The sequence below is a fragment of the Culex quinquefasciatus genome, chromosome 1 (genome assembly GCF_015732765.1).
Source record: "Culex quinquefasciatus strain JHB chromosome 1, VPISU_Cqui_1.0_pri_paternal, whole genome shotgun sequence".
Classification (NCBI taxonomy): Eukaryota; Metazoa; Arthropoda; class Insecta; order Diptera; family Culicidae; genus Culex; species Culex quinquefasciatus.
Genome location: NC_051861.1, coordinates 99,999,477 through 100,019,273, shown reverse-complemented (window position 1 = coordinate 100,019,273; position 19,797 = coordinate 99,999,477). Strand labels below are relative to the sequence as shown.

At 41.5% G+C, this 19,797-nt stretch overlaps 1 protein-coding gene and 2 long non-coding RNA genes across 3 annotated transcripts in view; all 3 read left to right on the top strand.

The window, feature by feature from the left end:
* LOC6045823 (G-protein coupled receptor moody) overlaps positions 1-19,797 on the top strand; it is a 234,447-nt gene that overhangs the window by 187,076 nt on the left and 27,574 nt on the right. The gene's annotated exons all lie outside the window — the stretch shown is intronic.
* Positions 689-1,114, top strand: LOC119768714. The gene is made up of 3 exons (XR_005278180.1): positions 689-792; positions 855-1,003; positions 1,059-1,114. It is a non-coding gene; the product is annotated as an uncharacterized LOC119768714 (long non-coding RNA).
* LOC6049364 lies at positions 4,304-5,121 on the top strand. The gene is made up of 3 exons (XR_005278179.1): positions 4,304-4,332; positions 4,390-4,964; positions 5,019-5,121. It is a non-coding gene; the product is annotated as an uncharacterized LOC6049364 (long non-coding RNA).

Below are 19,797 nucleotides of genomic sequence, written 5' to 3'. Positions count from 1 at the left end.
TGTTCTATGAGCTGTAAATTCAATTTTTAGTTTGCATTCCTATGTAACCGAACAGCGAAAATTTGAATCGTCATTCTTCGATGCTTTGCGTCACCTGTCGGAATTTTTGAGCGTTTGATCGCGAATTGATCTTCTTTCCTTACTGAAACTCTCAGCGCCGAACAAAGCCGAACACGTTTTCGTGTTTACACACTCGTGACACACAAAAGCCGCCACAAAACCAATTTTGCAAACGCAGTTTAACGGGACGTCATGCGTGGTCGGCTCCTAATCGCCATCTCCCAGATCGAAAGTCCGTAAACCCACGATGTTTTGTAAGGCAACGATGTTTTTCGAAAAATTCGATGAACTGTATGCTGCGCGTTAGAGTGAAAGAGAAAGCATGCTTTGTGTTTTCATCGATGTTTCGCTAAGCATGCTATCTCACTCCTTCATGTTTGCGAATTTTTCGGCATTTCTGTCAAACCTTGTCAAACGAAAAAAAACAGCATGGCGTGCAAGGGAGCGTTCTTTTATTACGTAACGCAGTAGGGGGGGAGGGGGGGTCGGAGGCAGTGTTACGCTCCATACAAAATTTTTAAAATTTGTATGAAAATTTTGTTACGAGGGGGGGGAGGGGGTCTAAAAGTCCGATTTTTCGCGTTACGTAATAAAAGAACGCTCCCCAAGTTAGCTCTATCGCAAAAAAATGGTGGTCTGCTTTTCCGGGTTTGTTCCGGGTTGTAGGTGGAATCGGCAGGCCAAGTAACACCCGCAGATTCTCCCCTGGTTGGTAGGGAGTGGATTTTAAAGGTAAATTATAGTTTGTATTTTTTTGTTTGCTGTAAACATTTGCTCTACTTTTTCAATTTCAGGGCAAAGGTATCAGCAAAGAGGCAAAGTCCACTACCATTCGCGAACCTCCGGCGATTCCGTTTTCCGGTTCATAACCTGGACGTGCGCGAGAACATGACCGCCAGACGATGGCTCGCGGGCACGTTTGCAAGAAAAGTGCGGAAAAACGGTAAGGAGCTCGAGCAGGTAGAATGTTCTGGAAATTCTATAGATTTCTTTTTCAGACCCCCGTTCCGGCAGCTGCCATCAGCGGTTCCGGCCGGTAAGCCGTATCCTCTCACTTCTTCCTTCCGGCTTCACTTCCGGCCGGTAAGCCGTATCCTCTCACTTCTTAGCTGCACGAAGGACCGTGCTGTACCGAAACACTGTGCTGAAATTGTCCACCAACAAGAATCTGCGTGCTGCGAATTGTCGCAGTATGGCCAACCTGCAGAGTACGGCACATATTCGTTTGGGGCGGTCACTGGGTCCAGGACCGAGAACGATGATTGGATTCGACGGCGGAACAACAACGAACCGGGCACTAGCGTACGAACGACTTGGAGGTGGCACAACCCAGGAGCAGTCGCTGGCGTCGGAAACGGTGCCGTTGAAGGAAGTCAGTTGCGGCATCGGCACCAACCGGGTTCAGATTTCGAACCGGAAAATGTCGTGCTGTGTGCCATCTTTTTGAACGAGGAGAATGTGAAATGTTGTTGCCAAACGCCGCGGCGTCTTGTCACGCAGGATACTTTGTTTCGCTCTAGACGAAACCAGCCGCCATCCGGCACATTACTCGTCGTTACAGAGTAGCTTCTGATAATGGTTCCGTGACAGCAATCATCACATCAACTGAATCCCGACTCAACGTAAGTGAGGTACCGTCCGCGATAGTGGCAAGATGGACATAACCATTGCGTCAGCCGGAAGTTAATCTGGCTGACGTCGACATACAAAAGCAGCACGATCGTTCCATGCGGTCGACTCCACTGGCGTCCCACGAAGGCACAAATCCACCGAGAAAAATCTAAACAAGCAGGCTGCGGCCAATACGAGCTAGCAGTAGCCAAGCGAGTCAGTGTTCGGTATGAACCAAACAGCAATCAATCAAAGCCCGGGCCCCAACAGCAGCAAGCGTCGTTACCGCCGCTGTTCCGTGCGCAGATGCTACCGTTCATATATTGTGGCAGCGGAGGCCCAAGCGGAAGTTTCGGATCGCCACCGCCTCCTTAGGACGGTCCACCTTCGTCGGGACAGATGAACGACAACCGGTACAATCGTGGAATACGAAAAAACAGTGTTGGCGGAGGCAGATACAATAGTATGCTACCAAACGTCTCGGGCGGCAGCGACAAAGGTACGAATCATCATCAATCACATGGACCAAACTATTCGCCGACGCAGTCGTGTGGTGAATATCGTGACGAGGCTGTCGCGGACATCGCGGACAAATGCAACCTCCAAGGTTGGCCACACGGCAGCAACGAGACCATGACATTACCATGACGATCATCAGCAAGACTTTTCGTCGGCGGCGGCTTCTACTATGGACCGCGGCCAGGAAGCTGCAGGAGTTGGAGCAGCAGCTGAACAGTAAGAAGAGTGAAGACGGAGGCCCGGGGTCTTCAAGGGTCAAGGACTATCATTAGGATCAACTGCACGATCAGCATCCATCGGCTAGAACGACGCTACTCGGATACAGACTCGAAGGAAGACCACGTCCTTGCGGGTACCCTCGGAAGGACGGATGAGATGCTGCACTAACACGCCCAAATAAAGACCAAGCGGAACTGGTCCACGTTCCTGGAACTTTGTCCCAGCTGATATCCGGAAATGCCACTCGGGACAGCCATGATCTTGCACATGACGAAGAAAGCAACACTGCATAAAATGGCCTTGTCATGACCCTGAAATTGTCCTCGGAACAACGCACGGCTGGTAAAATGTTGCACGTTCCAGATTAGCCGGAATCGGTCCCGAATTGCCTGAGCTTTTTTCTGTTTCCTTACCGTTTAATTCGAGCTTAGATGTGCTTAGACTGCCGGTACTCCAGGGCTGTGGATTCGAAGCCGGAGTCGGATCTTTTTGGCCTCTGTTCCTCTTGGAGATGGCCCAGCTGGTGGCAGCGGAACCCGTTTTTCGGGAGCTTAGGTAAAAAAAATTCTTTACATTTCTCAATCCGAACTAACTTTTTTTCTTTCAGGTCAAATAATTTTGAGCCACCTCCAGAAAGTCGGTCAAGAAGCTGAGGAACCATCCGACGCGTGCCACCTCGCTGACAGAAGAAAGTAGAAGCTGCCTTTTAGAATACTTCCATTATGTCCAAAGCGGAACCGGAGGTGACCAAATCTTGCGTCGGATCCAAGTTCATTGGTCGTTAGTCGGATTTGGCGGTTTAGATTGCGCTGGGTGCGGTGGAGACGGTCATGTTGACGGAGAATGGTCACACCGAGATCGATCGACGAGTCGATGGACAAAAAACCAGAACCGCATCGAAAATCCCCGCCCAGGTCGACCCAAGAAGGACCCCACGCCCCCAAGGCCAAGTACAAGCGCAAGCAGGAAAAAACGGCGGCGGCGGCGGCTGCAGCTACTCTACAAACCTTTGCCGCCGCGGCAGCCACTTCTTCGCAGCAGCAGGCCCTGCTTCCGTTTGCCGCAGGTCAGCAACAGCTGTCCACGTTCATGCCCGTGCCCAAGTACCACGAGCGGGACATCCGGACGCAGATGTCCATCCTGTACGATTTCCTAACGCGCGGAATCGACGCCGAAGACGTCCAGTACATCCGCCAAAGCTACGAACTGCCACCGCCACCGAAGAAGCGCAAAAAGGACAAGGAAACCGTGTGGGACATCAAGCAGCACTCGACGGGGTCGGCGCGAACGCAGGGCTTCTACAAGATTGACCCGCCCGCGGGAAAAGGCCAAATACAAGTACCACCATCTGCGCGGTACGGCGGCCGAGGCCGTCACCAAGATGCAAGGACTTTCGCGGGAAGCCCGCTCGAACCAGCGCCGCCTGTTGACGGCGTTCGGCGCCAGCACCGAGTCCGAGCTCAAGTTTAACCAGCTCAAGTTTGCCTGTTGCGCCCGTCGGTGGCGGATCTGCGCGAGACCAAGTACGAAGCGATCGGCATCGGCAGCTCGTACCTGTTCCGGATCGACAAACTATTCGCCAACGCAGTCGGGTGGTAGATATCGTGACTCGTACGGAGGAGGCGGAATAGTAGGCGATCGCGGACTTCACGGATAAATGCATCCTTCAAGGTTGGCCAACCAGCAGCAGCGAGACCAGCACGGGATCACGACGATCACCGGCGGGACTATTCGTTGGTGGCGGCTCCGTTCATGGATCCGGAGATTGTCGTTCAGCGACCCACCATCTATCGTCTGTCAACCGTCACCGCCTTCGCAACAGAATGGCCACGCCGACGCCGGACTCGTGGACGCCGAGGCGCAACTGTACCACTTGGAGATGGTCCAGGAGCAGTAGGTGGAATCTGTGCTCCGGGAGCTTGGGTAAAACAGTTATTTTTTTTTACATTTCTCAACCAAAACTAACTTTTCCTCTTCCAGGTTCTGAAGATGGAGATGCCCAAAGCGGCACCGGCCATCCGGCGCACCAGCTGAGGAGGTGGTCAAATCTTGTATAGGAACCAAGTTCATCGGCCGTTGGTTGCGCTGGATGCGGTGGAGACAGTCATGATTCCGAGCAAGCAAGCTGCTGATGGAGGAACGTGTGGCCAAGATGTTACCGATTTGCTTGCTCTCAAGCCGGGCGTCTTTTTCACCGAGAAAGGCGTCTCCGATCTGGCCCATCACTTCCTGTTGAATGCCGGAATCACGGCGATTCTCCGGCTTCATAAACCCAAAGACAGCCGGGTGCCATGTGCCATCGTCAACCAAACGTAGGAACTCACCGAGAAGGAAGGGAACGGTGCCGGTCTGTTCGAGATGAAAAAGATGGACGACGAATACTTCTGCTTCGCCACGGAACGTACTAAGCTCTGGACCATCTCTTCCGTGGTGCCTTCAAGGAAATTTTCAACGAAACCGAACGTAGTCGGCCGAAACTGGCCAATCGAGCAGCAAAAAAGCGAAAAGTGACCCATCCCGGCGAGGCGAGGGAACCTGTATACAGTTTTTGTGTGGTGAGTTAACATCTCTTTACCTAAAACAAAAATAAACTTGGTTATTCTCCACAGCGCATCAACACCGCCCGGCTTCCTGGCATCCCCCAACTGGGATCACCCCTAGCATTCCAGCAAGTAGCACGGCGGAACCCCCGGCAGCCAACGACGGAAAACAAGCCAACCATCCTGGACCCGGTCTCTAACGTTTATGCCGTCACAGCCACTGTTTACGTCCTGTCCAAAATCGCGCAGATTGGAACCGGCGGAAAAAAGGAACACGACTACCGGGAGGAACCAGCTAGCCTCCAGAGTTTGCAAAGAACCTTGGCACAAAGTCACTGCAGGTCCACCAAATCAATGTAAATTGAAGCAAAACGAAAAAAAATGAATAAAAACATAAACAGCAGCAACAAACTTTCAATCCGAATAAATAAAATAGATGACAGATGCGAGAAAAAGAAGAAGAAGAACCTAAAAAGGGAGGTTGATGCGCGTCCGATTTTCCACCTTAACATCGTTCTTACATCGGCCCCGCGTGTAGGCCTCTTGCGATGTTCGAACAACCTTGACAGGTTGACGTTTTGGGTGCAAAACACCTTGATTCGGGTCTGATGCGTGTCTCAAAATCAGACCCGCATCGGCCCCTGTAGGTCTGATCGTAGCTCTGACGATCGGACCCGATCGGCCCCGTATTTCTTACTGGGCTCGCGTTCTCTCATTGCAGAGATTGGAGAGATTGAGAGACTCAGCGGTGAGAGCGCATAGGGAGCGTTCTTTTATTACGTAACGCAGTAGGGGGGGAGGGGGGGTCGGAGGCCGTGTTACGCTCCATACAAAATTTTTAAAATTTGTATGGAAATTTTGTTACGAGGGGGAGGGAGGGGGTCTAAAAGTCTGATTTTTCGCGTTACGTAATAAAAGAACGCTCCCATAGTCGAGGAAAAGGGGAAGAGTGATAGAGAGAGAATGACATCGCTACGAATCACGAGACACAAGAAGAGATCTCAGAAGCTAAGAGATCGTGTAAGCTAAGTTATAGTGACGGCCGCTATACTCTCGGATGTTTTTGGGACAACGAAAGGAGCAGTTTTATGAAAAAACTCCTCTCCCGTACAATGGCTTGCAGACCACTTTTGGTCAATGTTCTTGGCTTTTAAGGTGAGAAAACGCATTTAAAGCACATTGCAATTATTGCATAATAATAAAAATGATTTTTTTCATATTAAAAATCATATTGAAAATTGAAAAATGTGACATTTTGGTGTAGCTTCGCTAAGAATCGGTCATGACATTTTTACAGTGCAGGGCTAAAGAATTTTCACGACTAAAACATTGAAATTTCACGGCATTTTTAAACTGCTCGAAATAAATGAAAAATATACTATTTTAAATCTTTGGTTTACAGTACTGTAAAATGCAATAGTCCAGAATTCAAAATATTACCCCTGTATATAATAGTCACATTACAAAATAAGGTGAGTTGAGTTGAGTTCAATTTATTGACATTTTTTAAGAATTCATGTTTTCCAAAGTTTGCATGAAAAATAAAAAAATATATCGGAAAAGTTTTAGAAAAAGTATAATTATGATATTTATTGTAACTTTTGTAATTGATTATCACAGAAAATAATTTAAACGAGACCTGAATTGAACTCAATTTGTAATCAAAATGTATTTATTAATTATTTTTATTTTTTTTTTCAGGTACACCCAAACATTCCTTACAAAAATTTTAAATTAAGAAATGTTGAAAATTAGACATCTTTATCTTTGTAATTTTTCCCCAACTTATGATGAAAAAGTGGCATTACATTTAAAACGATGGAAATTTAAACTTTTTTCTGACAAACATTTTGTCTACATTCTCAGACGAAATACACCCAAAACTGGGCAGCACTCGTCCGCGAGAATAACGGCCTCGAGTCGAGAGGATAGTGGTACCATTCACAGGGAACACAGCTCGAGATTGATCGAAAGAATTATTCTCTTGAAGTTCATTTGCAAAAAAAAAGTACATCCGTCAAACAGAAAACCAAAAGTGTCGACTACGGGAATCGAACCAGAGACCTTTGACAGACTAACCCAGTTGCTTAACTGCCTCGGTCACCACAGCTTAATGAATAGGAAGTGGTCAGACGTCGATGTATGACATTTGTTGGAGATTTAATGTTTCAATTAACGAATGAACACATTTGTTTTGATGGTGTGAGTTGGTAGCATTATTCTCTCGATTTTAGCACTGAGCCCTCGATACATTTTGAAAGAACGATATCCTCGACTCTGAATTTTGGGTGTACAGATTTACATGATTTGTTTTTAATACTTTGGAGAAGAAGTATTGTTTTATTCACATTTAGGCAATTTGTTATAGGTTTTGGCAAACATTACATTTTTTTCAGAAATTTTGGACAAAATTAAATTTGATGTAAACACATTTAACAAAAAAACATTATTTTTCAAGTGTAATGTTCAAAAGTCCTATAACCCTTTACGGCTTTCATGACTCCCCCCACCCCCTTCAGACCATGTCAAGTGGGGGCGTGAAGTAACTTATTATCCATCGCACACATCAACGCACACGCGTTTGCTGGTGACCTTTTTCCCTGGAACTACATCATTCTCACCCACACCCCCACTTGGTCCCAGCGGAGCCGGAAAAGGCCCGGACGATCTCGTCGTAAACAAATGCGACGACAATGGGTGCTCGCGAGCAGTTTTATGGCTTTGGTGATTGGAAATTGCCACGCGTTTTATGTCCATTACATGAGTGGGAAGAGGAGGTAGGAGGGGGGATCTTACATGGTTACGGAACTTCTGGTTGAGTTGAGTTGAGTTTAAATTTTCAATACAAACTTAATTTAAGTTTCAAACTCTATTTAACCACAACTCTGGCCGGGGATGAAAAACCAACACCAGCAAGTGACAGCTTCGATATTTGTGGCGGTAGTAAAATATAGCCAACTAAATTCCGCACGTCCGCCCCTTCGATTTACCCCGTTTTATCGATTGTTATCGTCGGGCCCCGTCATAAAATATAGAACACACTCGATGGGAACTGACCACATGTGACAACCTCGATCGACACGCAAACACACACACACACACACACACACAGAAACTTGTGAAACCAACTTTGAGGCAAATTGGCTGCAGAAAGCGATATCGTCGCACATATTTTTGTTATCTTAATTCTGTTCGTATAGTGGATAGACAGACTGGCACTAGTAGAGCAAGAAATTGGCCACGCTTACTGGTGAGAGTGTTTGCAGCTGACAGTTACTGGGAAAATTAATCACAAAGTTTATATTCTTACCTTAAGATCAACTGTTGAACTAAATAAGTTCTCCATTTGATGTTAAAAGTGATGTTCATTTGAACCTTCGAAAATTTCTTTTAAAATCCATCAATCAACAATTAATTAGAATGTTTATAAACTCACCACAGCTTGTTTGTACACAGTTGACCGGGGGGATGACAACCCTATTCCGACCAAAGCAAACTGACAACAGCCGACGTTAGCACGGTTGTCAAATGAGAGCCCACAACAAAAGCACTAGCTGTCAAATGGTAGCCCATAATAAATCATTGTTTTGTTATTTTGATTTTCACATTTTCTTCAATTTAAACGATAAATTCCTGAAAAAACACGCGAATTGTGTTGCTGATGAAAAATCCTTGGAGATTCCATCCCAAAATTCATATCGAAAAAAGTGATTTTTCTGTTTACCTTTTTTTGCTTTTTTCTTTTGGTTGCTTTGTGTTTTAAACATTTGCATAGGACTTTTGAGTTGACCCAGGATAACACACTTTATGTTAGGGTACGTTATCCATTAGTGGACCCCTTCCCTATAATGGACCCTCTGAAGGGTTTTTGATGAAAAAATCAATAAAATCACAATTTCAAGCGTGTTGTTGTCTACAAATCTATTATTTGACATGTTCAGCATCGTTTAAATCAATGTTGACTGATATTGAATTGTCCTTTTCACCAAAATAAATGTTTTGAGTTCGACATCTGAAATCAGCCATGGCCACTAGCATTTTCACAACAAAACTGCTTTTATATTTAATGATTGAATTAACTATCCAATCATTTTTTGACTGATTATTTAACTTCAGCAAGTCGAAATAATGTAAGTTTAAGTAATATTACTAAAAAAAAGCGATAAACTACTCATTTTCGAGCAAAAATTAGGGGGTCCAATATAGGACAACGAAAATCCAAACTTTTCCAAAAGTGGCCCCCTGTTAATTAAACCTTCAAAAATGAAGAAAACTGTGTATTTAAGCAATATTTTCTCTTAAACATACAATAAATGCTTATTGTTATCAACCTAAACGCATTTTTTTTTCAATTGTGAGTATAAATATACAGCAATTCCATTTGAAAAGAGCCTAAACCAAAAAAAAAGTTCTCCGATCGGGCTCAAAATTTTTCTGGGGGTTCCTTGGCCAAAATAATTAGACCCGTATTTTTTTGTTTGGCCATTAGGGTGGCCTACATCGTGCTAGGGTGGTTCAAAAAATGGCAATTTTCGTCATTTTTCGCAAAACCACTTTTTCTAAAATCATATCTCCGCGCCATTTCATCCGATTTTAGCTGTCTTAGACGCAAAAGAAAGGTGATGAGTTTGGCTATTTGGGAAAAATAGTAAAAAGTTCCAAAATCTAGCTTAACTATTGAAAAAGTCGTATGAAAACTTAAAATGGCGTTTTGACCGTGTCTGGACCAAAGAGCCTATGTCTGAAAATATTTTTATCGGATTCCTCGGAAAATTTCACATAACATATCAAAAATTGGCGATGTCGAACCGTACGTTTCGAGATATGATTTTTGAAAAACTGCGTTTTTCGACGCGCCACGCGCAAAAACGGGAAAATGACGAAATCGGCAAAAAATCAACTTTTTCCACTAAAACTGCGATAACTTTAAAATTTCAGCGATGACCTATAGATGTTATGGTACCAAAAGTTGCGTCTCTCAATCTAATCTAATCTAATCTAATCTAACCCTAGCGCAGCCAGTCTTTCGAGGGCATCCTGGAAAATGCCTTAGGTTGATTAACGCCTAGCATCCTCTTGTCATTATTAACAATTGCAGTGCCCCAATGCAATAAATTGCTTCGAAACATCACAAACGTTAAAGCGGCCAGGCCAACTGCGTAAAGTTTACCGTGAAGATGATTCGTTGAAATGGATTGAGTTTGAACACGAATGCTCAAACAACAATACAGTTCTGAATCTGCAGGGAGGAAGAAACGTGGGGATCCCCGCTCACGTTCCTGTTTGTTTAGGCAATTAATCGTTGGGAGCCACCATGCTAAGAAGTTTTGGTGCTCCGGGACCCTCGAGGATGGGACATCGTATTTCCACAAATGCCCTGGACACTATTTGCCGCGGTTATAGCGCCACAACTCGCTCTCTGTCGATGAAATGGAAGAAGTATTATTCAGAAAATACAATGGATTTATGAATTAAATTCAAACTATCCCTTGAATAAAAAATCAAAGACTAGGATAAATTTCAAAAGCCCGAAAAACTTCTATTATGGTAATTCAAGTTCAAGATAGGGATTTACTTATGCTTAAATCTTTAGAAAGTTTTGAAATTTATTTTTCTCAGATTTTTAAAACGGATGATTAAAACCCAAAACAAAGAACAAAATAAAGTAGAACGACTCACCTTAATAAGCGCATTTTGTGTCTCACATACACAACCTGTAAAAAAAGAAAGACCTTACCTGAGCACACCATCTTAAGGTTGCTCTGTGCTTCTTGCAACCCATCTTGACAGCTCTCTACCAACGAGGCACTCGTGACAGACAAGAGAAATCATCCGTTCTCTCTCCGCAAACAGCTGAGCCGCCGACAAACAAGCCGCCGAGTCAAGATGAGCGTTTCGGCCGCCTGTCATTCTTGGACACCAACACTATCGCATGTCGGCTTGTTTACTCTGTGGCCGTCCGCTACAGGAAGAGTGACAGCCTGCTTATCATTGACCGGAATCGTGAAGCACGCTGGCAGAATTCTTCCGTACTGTTGACACACACTGTTTTATTTGTACCAGCTTCTTTTAAATCACCTCCCCATCGTTCACCACCTCACACGGTACCAACACCACTAACACTCTACCAAGGAAGCCTCCCATCTTTCTTTTTCGCTTCTGTTTCGTAAATCTCTCACTCTCACTCGCATAAAAACTCTCCCATTTCCCGCTCTTCCTGTGTTCTGCTTCAATCACGCCAAAACAAAACAATGTGTTTTCGTAAAAACAATCAAAATAGTCCCAAAACTACAAGATCCAGGGAAAACTTCATATTCTCCGGATAGAACACACGACGACCGAACGATTAATACAGTTTTCGACCCGAAATTCACTAGTTTTCACTAGAAAACACGACCCTTTTTACGACACCCAAAACAACGTGACCTGCGTGTTTGACAAAACTTTTTTAGTCCCCAAAAGTTGCGTCTCTCAATTACGAAAATTTTGGTACCCAGACATGTATAGGTCATCGCTGAAATTTTAAAGTTATCGCAGTTTTAGTGAAAAAAGTTGATTTTTTGCCGATTTCGTCATTTTCCCGTTTTTGCGCGTGGCGCGTCGAAAAACGCAGTTTTTATTTTCAAAAAATCGTATCTCCAAAACGTACGGTTCGACATCGCCAATTTTTGATATGTTATGTGAAATTTTCCGAGGAATCCGATAAAAATATTTTCAGACATAGGCTCTTTGGTCCAGACACGGTCAAAACGCCATTTTAAGTTTTCATACGACTTTTCAATAGTTAAGCTAGATTTTGGAACTTTTACTATTTTTCCCAAATAGCCAAACTCATCACCTTTCTTTGCGTCTAAGACAGCTAAAATCGGATGAAATGGCGCGGAGATATGATTTTTAGAAAAAAGTGGTTTTTGCGAAAAATGACGAAAATTGCCATTTTTTGAACCACCCTAGCACGATGTAGGCCACCCTAATGGCCAAACAAAAAAATACGGGTCTAATTATTTTGGCCAAGGAACCCCCAGAAAAATTTTGAGCCCGATCGGAGAACTTTTTTTTTGGTTTAGGCTCTTTTCAAATGGAATTGCTGTATAGCTGTTTCATGTTAAAGGTACCAAAAATTCTGAAGCCGTAAAAAAATATAATTAATCAAAACTATAGTCAATTAAACATAACTGAATCATCATAATTGCAGTTTGAAATTATATTTTATAATAATAAATCAAGAACAACACATTTTTTAAATAAACATGCGTGGTTTTATCAGCAACTGTAAACAAATCTTTTGTTTAGTTTCGGTCAACCATTTATGTAATTAATATGAAAAAATGTGCATCAAAATTACTTTTTTCAATTATTTTTATGTTAACAGTGGTTTTTGAAACGTTTTCTCTGATCTTTTTCGGAAATAAATGTGTTTAAATGTCTGTTAGGTTTTTGTTGTTGTTTAAAGCCAAATTTGTTAACAAAACATATTTGTTTATCATGAAAAGTGAGCAAAATCCATCTTTTATTCGTTATATCTATTATTAGACCTAAACCATGCATCAAAACATCAAATATCGGTTAAATTTGGTATAAAAATAACAGTTTGCCTATAGTGGACCCGGGTCCACAATCGGATTATGGACCCGGGTCCACTATATGAAAAGGGGGTCCATAACAGGCAAAAAAACTTTTTTTTTCAAATGGCTATTTTTCTGCTCAAAGACAAATAAACTGATGAAACAAATAGTCAAAATTGTTCAAAAGACTTCAGTTTTCATTGTTTTGTACAAAGGGTTATGAAAAAGTGCCTAAAATATTGAAAATTTGTGAAAAATGAGCTTCGGCGCTACTAGGGGGTCCACTAATGGTTAAAATACCCTACTAAAGTAATATGTTATTGATTCTCAGTGTTTGTTTTCTGAACTTCCAAGGTGGCGGCTTCTTCGCTTGACCTCCATTCATTCACGCAGCAAAATAAAGCATATTTGAATCAACAAAAAGTTTTGTTGATTTGAAAATAACTTTTTCAAAACAACAAACAACAAAAGATTTGTGTGGAATTGAGAAAATCAAGGTTTGTGTTGCGAACGGCGAAAGTCGGGAGAACCGGGCACCGGGTTCTCGAACGGCCCAAAGAAAAAGTCCTTTATTTAGGCACGTTGAAACTGTAAAATTTATTACAATTAAAATACACAAAAGTTCACAAAATTACAATTACTTACAACTTCGGTGTTTTACGCAGCTGAGGCCAGGATAATCAATCCATCAGCTGCGCCCGCACTACCGCTCGCTTCGAATTGTTGTTTTTATTTGAGTCTACTTTGAGCTGTAGCACGGGCACCGAGAGTTGCAAGCACACACAATAGAACAGAACACAAAGATCTTCAGCAGCAGTGTCCGAGGGGCGCGCCACTCTGCGTTTATACGCAACAGTTTGTTTCAACGCAAAATCGGCGTTGATTATATTCAACAAAATTTTTGTTGAATCAAACCTCGTACAGGCTGATTCTACAAAATATTTTTCTGCCTGTTTGGCAAATGTTGGGACCATATAGATATCTATAAACCACGTGGACACTTTTTGTGAAATCTAGATTGTGGATTGCAGATTTCGTACGAAATTCACGTTTGTTCGTCTGTGAGTATTTAAAATACCATAAGCATAATGTGACCCATTAGTTTTCAAAAAAGGTGAAAAATTGTTACCCTGTACTTTCAACCCCCGGTGGTTGGTCACTTTTTCGTTTGACACTTTTTTAGTTTATACCCCGTTGGTTGGTCAAAGTCAAACTAAACAGTGACGAACTGTCACTTTTTACACGGCGCTCACTCACACTATCAAAGTAAACGTTTGGTAGTGAGTGTGAACTTCTTGTAAAAGAGGTGTCAAACTAAAAAGTGACCCCGTTCGTTTGACAGCAGTTGGTGTCAAACTATTGAGGTGTGAGTGTATATAGGATAACTGCCCAAGTAACCACAAGCACTAAATTGAAGTATTAATTCAGTACTAAATCAGCACTGGAATGTTTTGAAGTAGTAAATAGGCTTTGCGAATACTTTAAAGTACCAAAACTTTGCAGCATTACAACTGGCATTAAATCACCATTTACGACCATGAAAATGTGCTTCAAAGCATTTGATGTTTATCAACAAAGTAACCCATCGATACGGGAAACATTTCAATCAGGCACGCTCTTATTGACTGTAATCCTTCTCCCGTCATACCGTTCTAGTAAGCGTGCGGGCTAAGGCGCAGTTCCCCCAGTGTGCATCAGTTTCATTTTTGCGTGAACTGGTTTCAATTCCCGCTGATTGAAGTGTTTTTTATTTGTTTTTTTTTGTACAAAACCGCAGCCTGTAATTAAGTAAAATTTTTCAAAACATATTCCCATAGCACAAAGGACATTATCAAAAGTTCTCTGGTAAATTGAATGACTTTTCTCACAAGCAAAAAGCTGCTTTCCGGATGTCTGACACACTTTGTGATATTTTGCCAACCGTGGACCAAGCACTCCTCGGAAAATCAGTTCCCGTTAGCCGTTAGCCAGTGCTTGTCCCTTTTAAACCGTAATTAATTATACTGCACTTGCCTGGCTGGCCGCAATTTGCTGAGTGATAATCGATAATTTCCGTCCAACGAAATCACAACGGAAACTCGAAACTGCAGAAAGAAAGTCTTAATTAATGTTCGATGCATCAACCACATCGATTAAAACTTTCAAAACAAACACTCAATTCCGAAAACATCAGTTAGCTGGCGCGCATCCTGGAGATCGACGAGAAAAATGAAAGAATAACGTCAAAGTGTCACACTCACACATGAAACGCAACAGGAGAAAAAAAAACAAAGGAGGCCCACCACCAAGTGTGTAAGTGGAGCAGCTGTTCTTTTTTCCCCCAGCCTTGACGTCGATAAAGCAGTTTGTTTTTGTTCGAGCTTTCGGCGAAGCATTAAATCGGCATCACTGTGCGCCACTTGAAATATTTCTCAAGGAAAAAGTGCTGATTAAATGTTTTGAAGCATTATTTGCTAGTATTAAATGCCAATATAATGCTGATTTAATGCTGCTATTTAGTGCTTTGCGGTTACTTGGGTCAAGCTACCCAAAGCTTATTTACTACTTCAAAACATTCCAGTGCTGATTTAGTACTGAATTAATACTTCAATTTAGTGCTTGTGGTTACTTGGGTATTTTGAAATTAAAAAGTACAATTTTTAATGAATTTTTTGAACAGATATTCGTACTATACTAAATGTAAGGACATAACCCTATTTTATAACAATCTAGCTTCCCACCTTATCAAAAAGCTGCTCCGAAGGTGATAAAATCAAGGTGATCCCCTTCACACTAACGAGAGAGGGGTATGAATTTCAATTAGGACAAAACGGCGTGCAAAAGTTTATCCTCCTCGTCGTCCGAAGTTTGCTCTTTTCTTTCACACTCCCAGGAGGCAACCCAGCAATAGGGAAATCAACCCGGTAGCGGCTTCTCCCGGCGGAGGGGAAGTATTGAAATGAAATTAGTTTTTGACTTTTTTTGGAAGGTGTTGTGTACCCTCATCCTGGGGGAGACCGCCCGAGGTCGGGAAATGAGCAAGGTGCCGGCGATGTGGGAGTTTGAAGGAAACATCATTGAGGTTAGACAAACAACAGGTTTTTTTTGGTTCCATGGACGGATGGGGAGGGGAAATCTCGTTTGTCATACGCAAATTTGGGTTTTTGCTGGCTGGGTCATTAATTTACCAGCTGTCAAGTGTCGTTAGTCTCGGATATCGGTTCAAGAAGGAAGTAAGAGCCTTTTTTCTTCAGTGATAATGTTGAGGGTCAGCTAGATTTCATTTACTGATTGTGAATGAATTAATAAATGAAACTTATTTCTTCAAAAATCTTCATCTTGATTTTGTTCAAAACAAAACTAGCACCTCTTCTAGCATTCCTTTCCAATTAATAAATAATCCTTAACCTCTCTCCATTGGTCCATAATTGGCAACCTGGTGAACAACAACCGCTCTTGATCGGGGCTAAATTTTCCACCCAAAGCACGTGTCGCCGTCGTCATGACGTGACAAAGCCCCCACACCACTTTTTCAAATTGAAAAGATTCAACGAAGCATTAACGCCTGGACCATATTTTCCAGGCTTTTCCCGGTAGGCTTGCTGGGCAGAACGCACCTTTGTTCACCTCGCACCTGTTTTGCACGTCTGTTATTTATTGGGGATCGGAGAAAAGGTGTTTTTCAGGCGGGATCTTATGCGTGAAAAAGGACAAAGACTGCGGTTTGTGCGTTTAAAGGACTTGGAATGCGAGGAAGTATTGGCAGGCATGTTGGGTAATTTGTTTACTGGAATTTTGGTGGCTCAAATGGTGGAATGCTAAATTTAGTTTGGGTTTGGGAATTCTCAGAGCAATTGCGGGAAAACGCTGTTTTATTGAAGAATGTTTTCTGAAAGAATCTTGATGAAAATTAACGTAAAGCACGCAAGTACAATAATACGTTTTCAAAAAAGAATTTCAATCAAATTTACAGCATCATACTTTGCAAAGGTCAACTAATACTATAAAAAGGGCGATATCATAAAATAGTGTTGTCATACCAAGCCATACTCTATTTCTAGAGTTTTTTTTATAGGGTCCTATAAACATATGAAAGACAATAGTTTATTGGTCCTTTTCAAAAAAACTCTGGATATGTTTATGACTCATCCGAATGTTTTTTTTTTTTTCAATCCAGAGTTGCCAGATTTCAAAGCTAACAACAATCTAATCTAATCTAATCTAATCTAACACAAACGCAGCCAGTCCGATGAAAGCATGCTGGAAAGTCTTGTGATTAGATTACGCCCCAAGCACTTTTCTTGTCATTATTAATAATTACAGTACATCCGAGAACACCCAAAAATGTATTGCAAAAATTAAAGCGGCCAGCCCTACTACGTTGTGTTTACCGCAGAGAGGATTCTGAGAACGGATCACATTTCACAGAATCTACAGGGGAGGAAGGATGCGTGGACATTAGCGTGGTTCACGTTTCTATGAAAAAGACAAAAGTTGTTATTTTGTCTTGCATCAACCGGAATTTCGTTCTTTTATGCACTCCTGAAAATTTGAGCCCATTTGTAAGGTCTAGGAGCTCCAGTTTTAATTTGAAATTTATATGGGATTTTGATTTATTTTCCATGGAAACTATCTTTTTACATTGTATTAGGATTTTTATAAATCGATGAAATGACTTGATTCTTATAGTAGGAGAGGTTTTTGGGGAACAACTGTAGAACATACCAACAAGCTAGAAGTGACCCTTTAAAGATACCGATACTTTTAGATGGTGGCTTTTGAAGGCCAGCCACCATCTAAAAGTATCTGTATCTTTAAAGGGTCACTTCCTAGCTTGTTGGTATGTTCTACAAAGTTGTTCCCAGTTCAAAACCTATCTCCTACTATAAGAATCAAGTCATTTCATCGATTTATAAAAAAATCCTAATACAATGTAAAAGATAGTTTCCATGGAAAATAAATCAAAATCCCATATAAATTTCAAATTAAAACTGGAGCTCCTAGACCTTACCAAATGGGCTCAAATTTTCAGGAGTGCTTCTGGGGGCATAAAAGAACGAAATTCCGGTTGATGCAAGACAAAATAACAACTTTTGTCTTTTTCATAGAAACGTGAACCACGCTAGTGGACATACCGTACCAAACGCTCCTGTTTACAGTTTCATTTGTGTTTTGTATGATGTGTTAAGTGTAAAATATAGTGTGGTTATATAGTCAAATAAATATAATAATGCAATATAATGATCATTTAATAAAATCCCTTCACCTATATATAATAACCACGCACCCAAGCACACAAACAGCGGCACAAAAGAAATGAAAATGAGCATGCAAAACAAGACAGCGCGTCCCCGTGGTCAGTGCACTAATGATGCCATTATTTAATTATAATAACCACTCACCCAAGCACACAAACAGCGAAACAATAGAAATGAAAATGAGCATGCAAAAACAAGACAACGCGTCCCCGTGGTCAGCGCACTAATGATGCCATTATTTAATTATAATAACCACTCACCCAAGCACACAAACAGCGAAACAATAGAAATGAAAATGAGCATGCAAAAACAAGACAACGCGTCCCCGTGGTCAGTGCACTAATGATGCCATTATTTAATTATAATAACCACTCACCCAAGCACACAAACAGCGAAACAATAGAAATGAAAATGAGCATGCAAAACAAGACAGCGCGTCCCCGTGGTCAGTGCACTAATGATGCCATTATTTAATTATAATAACCACTCACCCAAGCACACAAACAGCGAAACAATAGAAATGAAAATGAGCATGCAAAAACAAGACAACGCGTCCCCGTGGTCAGCGCACTAATGATGCCATTATTTAATTATAATAACCACTCACCCAAGCACACAAACAGCGAAACAATAGAAATGAAAATGAGCATGCAAAACAAGACAGCGCGTCCCCGTGGTCAGTGCACTAATGATGCCATTATTTAATTATAATAACCACTCACCCAAGCACACAAACAGCGAAACAATAGAAATGAAAATGAGCATGCAAAACAAGACAGCGCGTCCCCGTGGTCAGTGCACTAATCCCAGATTTCAAAGCTAACAACAATTGGGTACTAAAGCCCTATGTCAATTTTTATGTACAACGGTGAAAAACACGATCAAAAACTAACGTCATGATTCGAAATCCGGACACTTAGTAGCATATCATTTTTGTTATAGCTGGCAAAAAATCATGTAATAAGTTGGAAATGTAGAAATATCATCAGGATGTAGTATAAACAGTCAGTTTCAAGAAAATGCATGCAAAATATGTCTTTTCTAACAATTTTTCTTCAGAATTTTAAAATTAAAATGTCTTGTTGTGCTTCGAATCCCGGACACTGATAAAAGATGATTCGAAATCCGGACACTTTTGCTTCGAATTCCGGACACTCGATTTTACTCATGAATCGCACAAATTTGGACTGAAATGTTAGTAAAAGGCATTCTTTAGGTCTCAAATAAGCTGTTAACATCAAAACAATCGATAGTTTATATTAAAAATTTGCTAGAATTTAAGGAAATCGAAACCATAAATTTTTGCTTTGCCTTCCCGGTGCTTCGAACGCCTATGAAATATTTCAAGTGAAATGTTTCGCATTTTTGGTAAACTTATAATTTTATTGTATTTAATTGTTGTGGCACTAACTACAGCGTTCAAACAAACTTTAAATAAAAGTTGATGTTAGAATTCATCAAATAACACAGTTTTGACATTCAAAATGCGAACTTATATCCAAATAATTGATAAAACAAGATGAAGTGTCCGGGTTTCGAAGCGTCCGGGAATTCGAATCATGACGTTATTTCTGATCACTTTTTTTCATTTTAAAGCAAACAAAAATGACAAGACAACATTTTTTCGATGGATCAACTATGGTCTCCTTGGAACAAGCTGTCAAGTAGGAACTTTTCTGTCAAGAAAAGGTTGACAATGCCACTTTTCCACCCCACTTTTAACCACCCAGATTTGGATTATAGTAATAATTTGTATTTTTAGGCCAAATTTCTTCCAATAACAAGTTTCCAAGACAACACAATTTAAGGTGATTAAAACAATTTGGGTAAATAAAAGAATCAGTCCCAATACTGAGCAAGTTTCCATTCGTTCAAGTTGAATTTTGATACTGAAATATTCAATGCAAACATTAAGGGTCTTAAATTGAGCATCCAATTTTCCGAAAACATTGTAATCACCACAGACAAACAAATTCGAATCTACAAAACATCCGTTAAATGTACGTCGATTTATATGTGGTTGTATCGTTCTTTTTGTTAAGGCCA